Below are 9,332 nucleotides of genomic sequence, written 5' to 3'. Positions count from 1 at the left end.
GTATATAACTTTAAAAGTAAATTCTAAACTATTCTGCCAACAAAATTGAGACACAGGGAACCGAAGAAGAACAAATTTTTCATTAGCTCCATTGGAGATTTAATTATGAAAGTTTTAAGGAATGTACATCAACAATGATACAGTTACTCCATCCATTCAGTCAAATCAAATTCCCAGTACTGAAAGGTAAATCATAAAATATTTTATAAACATTAGAACACAGTTTAAACACAACAAATTTCACCACAAGTAATACACTATCACTTCTCAAACTTCTGTAAACATCACAACTAAACTATCATAACTTTTCTTTCAAACAAATGCTGTATGAAGCAAGTCCCATTTGTAAGACCAGTGCACCCCACGAAAGCTCTAGGCAAACAAGACTTCTGATTACCAATTCCCCTAAGGACTCCATGGACCTGGCTCTCCCCTCATGCAGCCACACCCAACCACCATTCCCTAATGACTCCTGATAGGGAAATGGGAGGGGCCACGGAAGCTCACAAATATCAACCCGTCACCTTATCTGAGACTTTCTTCTTGCAGTTATGCTTGTTTCTTTCCCTGTGCCAATAAACTAAATCAAAATAGTACTAGGTACCCAAGTATATAACAAATAAAATAAAGAACATAGCACAAAAAGAATTTCTAAAAATAGGCACACAAATTTAACCTACAATTACGAGGTTTAAAATATTCCTCAGACACGTGTCCTTTGCTAAATAAGCCAGCAAAATAACAATTGCAAACGTAAAAGGGCAGAAAATCTCAAATGGAAGCAGGACCCTAATTTCTCGTTCTTATCAGCTCAGTCCTCCTACTTTGCCCTTTCCTCATGTTTTGATGGATCAATATCACCACCCCATCAGGAAAAGAAAGTGAAGGTCAACAGATAAGTACTTGGACATAAGTGAAATAAACCCAACCTAATAAATCAATCAATAAACAAAATGGGAATACTAATTGATGTTTCACTATGGTATAAAAAAATAAATTCAAATAGTAATGCAATTAAAGCAAACTAATCTCATTGCACATTATGAATGAAAAAACTGTATGCACCTAACTTCCTCCCAGCCAAGAGAAATGCGAGAGAATTTCAACAAACAAATGAATACTTCCCTGGTAAATGTTGTCCAAGTTTCATTTAACTTCAAATAAAATTAGGAATCAGGGCCACACCCACCAACAGAGTTCCAAGAATATGCTTCAAAACAACCTTATCTAGCAACAATTCCATTAAGATTCTCAGTTGATAATTATTAAAATAATCTCTACTGATACAGACTTCTATTTCACTGGTTTAAAAAAAACAAAAAAAAAAAAAACCTACACTGTATGGGTCATTTACGCTCTCTACACACTTTACACTTTCCCTTTGGCCCATTAGCATTAATTATGCATGCAGAATGTTCAACACAAGAGAGGTTATGCTGATTCCTTGTAGAAAGGACCTTAGCTGAGGGAGAAATTTTAAATATATTTAATATTTTAATAAAAATAAATTCTAGTACAAAAACTGTGGGTGTACAATCAACTTATAATTTGAGTATAGTACTTATATGATCGATCAACAAACAAGCAATACATAAGCTAACCATGACTGAGAACTCAACCAAACACAATACAAAATATGTATCTCTCTCTCTCATTTAATCAGTATCCAACGTAATAAAACATCAATGTATTCTAAAACTGTTCTGAGTAAAAAGGGGTAATAAAATTTTTTTATCATAATGTGAAGAATGTACTAGATTGTCTTCTTGACAAAAACCTGAAAGTAGCCTTCCTTAAAGAACAATATGAAAGTTATTCATATGAACAGTTATGTAATTCATTGTACAGTACTTAATTTACTGAAAAAAAGGGCACACCCCTACAGGAGAGGCAAGCATCCAGGAACCAAAGCACATTTAGTGAGCATATACAGTAACTATGCAGTGCTATCTAATCCTGTCACAGAAGAGCAGGGATATGAGGTCAGTAATTTGTGAAAAATGATATTGTTAAGATACAATAAAGTTTTGTACATACTTACCTGGCAGATATATACTTAGCTATAGACTCCGTCGTCCCCGACAGAATTCGAATTTCGCGGCACACGCTGCAGGTAGGTCAGGTGATCTACCGCCCCTGCCGCTGGGTGGCAGGAATAGGAACGATTACCGTTCTAGAACCAGATTTTCTCTTCCACCTGTCTCCTGAGGGGAGGTTGGGTGGGCCATCAATCGTATATATCTGCCAGGTATAAGTATGTACAAAACTTTATTGTATCTTAACAATATCATTTTTGTACATGGCACTTACCCAGCAGATATATTACTTAGCTGATTGACACCCTTGGTGGTGGAAAGAGACAACTATTTACTGAATAGACAGGTAAACAACATACGTTGTAGGTAATAAATAAATAAAAACCTTGGTTCCTACTTGATCAGGCGGAAGCCTCCATGGCTAATGCCTAGGAATCTGCTTCGCCTCAAGAGCCTCAGCGAGGATGTGACCTATGGCTAAGAGTTCTTGTGGGTCTGTCGATGGGGTCTTATCCATTTACTCGACAGAGCCTCTTACATGCAATATGCCTATGCCTAGTGGCATAATTAAGGAGCACAACACCGATCCGATCACCTGATCCTAACACGAGGGTTAGTGCTTAAGTTGAAAAGAGTTATCTACAAACTCCTTTCAACAACCCAAAGAAAAACACGACGTTAAATAAAATTTAACTCACTAGTTAAGGATCAGTATCTGCTCCCTATCCCTCAGCTGTATCCGCAGACACGTATCAACCAAGAGAGAAGGATCCCTCGAAGGTTTATCTTGACATCCTTCGGATAATGGGAAGTCAACACAGAGTTTGCATCTCCCGTATGTGACAGCTAATATGTCCTTATGACATATTGTTAGGGAAAGAACAAGAATTCGGAAAAGCTCGCACTTCATGCGCTTTTAATTCTCAGCTGTTTGAAGGAATCATCAATGCACTTATCAAGTGCTTAGGAGATCACAATGTCTCAAAGAAGGCCAGGGCGTTCTTTGATATAGATCTTCTTGGGTGAAGCCTGGAGCCTGGCTAGCGCTTGGCAGGCGCCTAGCGCCTGTCTAGCGCCTCGCGCCTGCTGGAGCCTTGCGCCTGAATGGCGCCCCTAGAGCCTGGCTGGAGCCTTGCTTGCCTGGCTGGCGCCTCGCGCCTGGCTGGTGCCTGATTTGGCTCCTCCTTCCTGGCTAGCGCCTCGCGCCTGGCTGGAGCCTTGCGTCTGGCTGGTGCCTTGCGCCTGGAAGGCACCTGGAGCCTGGCAGAAGACTTCATGATTACTGTCTATGAGTCTGCATGCCTCAAGAGTTTCAGCGAGGTATGGGACCTATGACTGACAAACCCTTCTGGATCATGTCAATGGGGGCTAGCCGCTTACACGACAGAGCCTTCTCGGATCGTGCCAATGGGTGGGGGCTGACCCACTTACATGGCAGAGCCTTACCTGTATCATATCAATGGGGACTAGCCCTCTTACTGACAGAGCTTTAGGTTTCTCTTTACTGAAGGAGCCTTGCGTCTGGATGGATCCTCAATCCTGACTGGAGCCTAGCCTTGAAGGAGCCTGGCACCTGGATGGCGCCTGGCTGGCTCCTAGTAGCCTGGCTGGCTCCTAGAGCCTGGCTGGCTCCTAGAGCCTTGGCTGGCTCTTAGAGCCTGCCTGGCTCCTAGAGCCTGGCTGGCTCCTAGAGCCTGGCTGGCTCCTAGAGCCTGGCTGGGCTCCTAGAGCCTGGCTGGCTCCTAGAGCCTGGCTGGCTCCTAGAGCCTGGCTGGCTCCTAGAGCCTGGCTGGCTCCTAGAGCCTGGTTGGCTCCTAGAGCCTGGCTGGCTCCTAGAGCCTGGCTGGCTCCTAGAGCCTGGCTGGCTCCTAGGAGCCTGGCTGGCTCCTAGAGCCTGGCTGGCTCCTAGAGCCTGGCTGGCTCCTAAGAGCCTGGCTGGCTCCTAGAGCCTGGCTGGCGCCTCGCGCCTGGCTTGGCTCCTCCACACTTGCTGGAGCTTCGAGCTTGGAAGAGTCTCTAGGCTGTCTGACGATGTCCACATCGGACACTCTTATATCTGTCCAATTTGTTCGCCATCTGGCGCCAAATTTGCGCCAGGTTGGAGGCCCGCTCCTTCTCAGTATCCGACCATGACAGAGTTCCTTGGAACTGTCCGCCTCTGGCGTTTTTCGCCTGTATTGGCATTTGGCGCTTGGCTGGCGCTACATTTGTCCGAGAGTCCCTGAACAACCACATAGTTTTATCAGGAGACTGGAGAAGGGTGGAAGAAATTCTTCCCCTTTGAGCTTTTGGCCCCTGGCAAGGGGAGGTGATTTAGTCAGCTACACCCAGTAGACGACAGGATATCTAACAACACGAGAGAGAAGAGTCTTCCTCCGAGGAGGATCCTTCGTGAACACTTCTTTTGCTAACGAGATCTCTTCTTACATGTTGATGAGGTTCTCGTTGCAGAATCTTCCCTATCCTTGCCCGAAGGAAGGGAAGGAGTCTGGAAGTCGAAGGAGACTCTGAGCTGAAATTGGGCGAACCCTGATTTCTAGCTCTTATTGTATCCTTCTGAATACCTTCTGGGAAGCATTTTGAGCCCTCATTGCACCCCGAAGACTCTGTAGGCAAACGTTTAAACCATCTCTTCTTCTGTAGATGAAAATGTAAGTACCCGCTGCCTGGGCAACTAAACTTCTCTCTGAAAGCGTTGCGTCAGGAATAGAGGATTTATTTCTTTTGCCAGACATACTATGCTGGCAAGAACCCATTGCCGAGTCTCCATTGAATCTGATGCGAGATTCCAATGCACAAAAAATTCACTGGTCTTCTTGGTCGTTTAGGGCTAAGAGAAACAAAGAATTCCTTCATAAACTTCCTCAAAGAAGTCAGATGAGGAGCAGTTCCATTTTGTCGGAACACGGAATCTGTGGCCACAAAAAAAAAAAAAAAAAAATCCCATTCGAAGTACATGATATCCTACTCTTGTCGTATTGGGGTATCGTATAAGATCCCGAAGATCTTAATCCTCTGTTACTCTAATTCCCTTTGTAGAGACAGAGTATGGGCCTTTAACTGCGTTCTTTGATAGCAGATATATACATAGGTGATTCTTCCCTCTGAAAGTGAAGAAAAAAACCTCGCTATGTTTTGGTTCACCGAAGGTATGCGGAAGAGGACAGTTTCCTCATTCCCTAACACGATCTGCAGCAATTCTATGTCTTAGCCCATGACTATTGTCATTTACCTTGAAAAAAACCTCTCATTCATGTCCAACTTCTAGTCAGTCTGCACGCGGACAGACTCAGAGTGGAGAGGTTTTATAGGTCTATTTATAATAGATTCTGATAGAATATCCAGATACTCTTGGAAAAGCCTTACGAAACATGCTGTGAGAAGACGTGACTTCTGTGAATCCAACCTCTCTAAGGCCAAAATGAGGCATACATCCTCTCTTCCTTCCCTTTGACGCCCAATTATCTTAATATCTGTTAAGAATTTATAACTAGGGGAAAAAAGGCTAAAGTTTATTCCCTTCTTTAAATTTAAAGATGTCTTATATTGCTACCTCTCTTGGTTCGAGGAAAAAGAAGCAGTCTAAGGAAGCCTGTTCGTCTTCTACCTTACAAAGAGATCTATGAAGAAGACTTTCCGCAGGTTCTCACAACTCTTTTCAATAAATGTTAGACATACGTTAACAGTTATTATCTTCGATCGAGAAGGTTCTCACGGACATGCAAAATCTTGCATCGAACCTCTTAAGGATCGTTACGTTCCGTGTCTGTTCCCAAATAGGTTCTCTTTTGTTAACGCGAACCGGGGCGGAAAAAAGAGATTGTTCGATGCTCTTTGCGATATGAGAGAGTCGTGGAATTGGCCTAAGTGATTTAAAATTAAAATAAATCATTTCATCATTCCTTGTAAGCGACCCCTTTTCGATTAAATGGGTAACGAAATCAGGAACGAATCTTGCCGTTACCGAGCCTGCTGTCCGAGAGGCTACTGGACTCTTAGGTTAATAACTCGCTAAAACGAGAAAATACTTGGATGGTGCTTGCTGGCACAATTTGCGCCAGGCTGGCGCTTCCTTCTAGTTCTTTTTAGGTTATGTGCCATAACATCTATGCCTTTATGGTACCCGAACATCCTTCACATGTTAATTCGTTCTTAGTGGAAAAAACTTTTATATACGTAGTATAGTCCATTCAGGGAAACAACTTCTGCCACTAGAGAAAGTTCCCATCCGACTCAACCCAACTTCTCTTGAGCAATATCCGAATTTAAAAAGGTGTGTGCGTTTCTCGAAAGGATGAGAGAATTATATATATCGCGCGCTGCCGTATTAGAATCCTTTATAATTCTGTCACATTGTGGTAAACAGCATTAATCTAGGAAACCTTTGTAAGGATACTAGGAATTCTGTAGTTAACCTCGGTATGTGCATAAGGACTTGACCATACCGTAGTCTTAAAGTGAATTCTCTACAACATTCATCTTCCTCACTAAGCATGTACTCTAATAAGCCATGCTTTCGTAAGCATGAGAGCATTATACAATATAGATTTTCGCTGCGTTAGAATCCTTTAAAAATGTTACCTACGGTAAACAACATTGAAATGTAATATCTTTCTTATTGAAGCTTCTTAGCAAAAGGCAGACAATATTTTATTTATGTTTGCTTAACTATCCCCTCAATCCGAGGCTAAAACCACGATTGTAGGGAGAGACACGGTTATTCATTCCATCCCGCAGGAGAGAGACTGTACCGCCCACTCAAGACCGACACCTACATGATACTGCGTTGGTGTCTAAGCGATAGCAGTCTCGTTAGCCGACTGGCCTTACTCTTCCCAGAGTTGCCAGCTACTCCATTTAATAAAGGAATCTTATAACATTATTATCGAACTTCAGGAAGTTCTTTATAATGCATATCTAAGCGAAACAAGACTTCGATAAATCTAGAAGCTAAGTAGGTGTTGTCTTAACAATCCCTTTAAGCGTAGTCCTTCCTAGGAAATTCCTGGAAGGATACTGGTAATTGAGTTGCTCAGCAAAGAACGTAACTACGGTATGTGCTTATGATTTGCCGTATCGTATTCTCATACAGCAGATACTCTACTACCTTCTTTCCCTGCCGAGGCAGATAGAGAAAGGATATTCTGGCGCCTGGATCCTTGCACCTAGCGCCTGGAATGTTCCGCGCGCCTGGGAATGTTCGCACGCTAGAAAGGAGACTCGCTCCTGGAACGTTCCGCTTGCGTGGAAGGTCCCGTGCGCCCTGACAGTTCCGAGCGCCTACTAGACCCCTTTTAGAAAGAGCCTCTTGTTGCCCGGAAACGTTCAATGGAAGGATCGTTCTGATTGCCACTCTACTGTAAGGCTCCTTGCTCTAGCAGTTTGTTTTTTCTGGCGCAATTTTGCGCCCAGGCTGGCGCTTCGTCTCTTTGAGGCGCCTTGCGCCAAGAAAAATTTTCTAGAACGCGGCTCGCGTTTGGTTGTAGGAACGCGGCTCGCGCTAGTCTGTTAGCTGGAACGCGCCTCGCTGCTGGCTATAGGAACGTACCTCACGCTAGCTTGCTGGAACGCGGCTTCCTGGCAGCGGCTGGCTCTTGCTCAGTGTTCTCTTAGTTTTCAGAGAACGCGCTAGATCACTCCAAACATACATTCTTCGTCTTTCGGATGTAAGATGAAGAGACGCACTTTTTTAAGGATGCCTTATCAATGGCTATCCTTGGCAGTCTGGGACGTTCTACAGAACCTGCCGAGGGGACGCCTGACCGGTGGGGGTTCTCCCTAACCTTCCTGCGGCTGTCGACTTTCCTCCTCCACTGGGTCTGGGAGTTTGGAAGAGGTCTAGGCCTGGAAGCGCTACGGAGCCGATCAGACGCACCCTCCACTGCACTGGGAAGAACACTATATTCACTTCTTACCTTTTTAGAGCTCGCCTTTTGAGCTCCATCCATTTATCTTCAAATTTGCACATATGAATTTGTAGATTCTGTGGAGTAAGAAGGTGATGAGGATGCAACAACTACTAGAATTGTCAATACTCTAACTGCTCGTTAGTACGAGAGCTCTTAAAGCTTCTAAAGGAAGCGTATCTAGTTATATGCTTTCTGACTTCCTAAAGTAGGAAGTTAGATCTTATATTTCCTTCATCAAGTTCTAACACTTATACACGTATTAGTGAAAAAAAAAATCAATATTTCCCTTATTGCAAAATATAAGTGTCTACCGAAAAATGACATTGTTATGATACAATAAAGTTTCATACATACTTACCTGGCAGATATATACATAGCTATAGACTCCGTCGTTCCCGACAGAATTTCAAATTTCGCGCACTCGCTACAGGTAGTCAGGTGATCTACCGCCCTGCTCTGGGTGGCAGGGCTAGGAACTATTCCCGTTTTGTTTTCTAATCATAATCTCTCTTCCACCTGTCTCCTGCGGGGAGGCTGGGTGGGTCTTCAATTGATATATCTGCCAGGTAAGTATGTATGAAACTTTAATTGTATCATAACAATGTCATTTTCATACATTCAACTACCTGTCAGATATACATAGCTGATTGACAACCCTTTGGTGGAGGGCAAGAGACAGCTAACTAACTGACTAGACAGGTAAACAACATATGTTGTAGGTATTAATAAACCTTATTTTTCCTTCCTACCTTTCTAGATGGAGACTTCGTGGCTACTGCCCAGGAGTCTGCTTCATCTCAAGAGCCTTAGCGAGATAGTGATCTGTGGCCAAGAGTTCTTGTGGATCTGTCGATGGGGTCTCTTCCACTTACTCGACAGAATCCTAACTGGCGTTTGTCAATGGGAGCACATCCGCTTATATGACAACACGCAACTAATTTAAGGAGCACACCAACCCAATCCGATCACCCGCCATCTAACCCGTGTTAGTTCTAAGATTGCCTAGAGTTATCCCCAAAACTCTTTGCAAACAACCACAAACTCGAAACTCATACATACAAAAATAATTTTTGTACCCCTCTAATAGTCAGATGTCACTCGATTTTTCAAATGAAGAGAAGTGAAGGCCGCCTGTGCGACTACTGACACTCCCATACACCGAAAACCCGAGAACACATCCGACAAGAGGGTTACGTACATAATTTTAAGGATTGGTGCATTCTCCTTTACCCAGAACCGTCTGTGCTGACACAACGGACCTAACGAAAAACATTTATCATACGTAACTCGCACGTCTTTTAAATAATGGGATGCAAACACAGAGTTGCATCTCCAATAAGTTGTGTCCAAAATGTTCTTTGTTAGTGACATATTTCTTTGGAACGCC

The 9,332-nt window shown here is 43.3% G+C and overlaps 1 protein-coding gene across 2 annotated transcripts in view; it reads right to left on the bottom strand.

Annotated features, from left to right (window-relative positions):
• Positions 1-9,332, bottom strand: part of LOC135211140 (cell cycle control protein 50A-like) — a 136,411-nt gene that overhangs the window by 62,716 nt on the left and 64,363 nt on the right. The gene's annotated exons all lie outside the window — the stretch shown is intronic.

This window comes from Macrobrachium nipponense, chromosome 4 (genome assembly GCF_015104395.2).
Source record: "Macrobrachium nipponense isolate FS-2020 chromosome 4, ASM1510439v2, whole genome shotgun sequence".
Taxonomy (NCBI): Eukaryota; Metazoa; Arthropoda; class Malacostraca; order Decapoda; family Palaemonidae; genus Macrobrachium; species Macrobrachium nipponense.
Note: the sequence above shows the minus strand (reverse complement) of the source record. Positions and strands in the feature narration are given on the sequence as shown.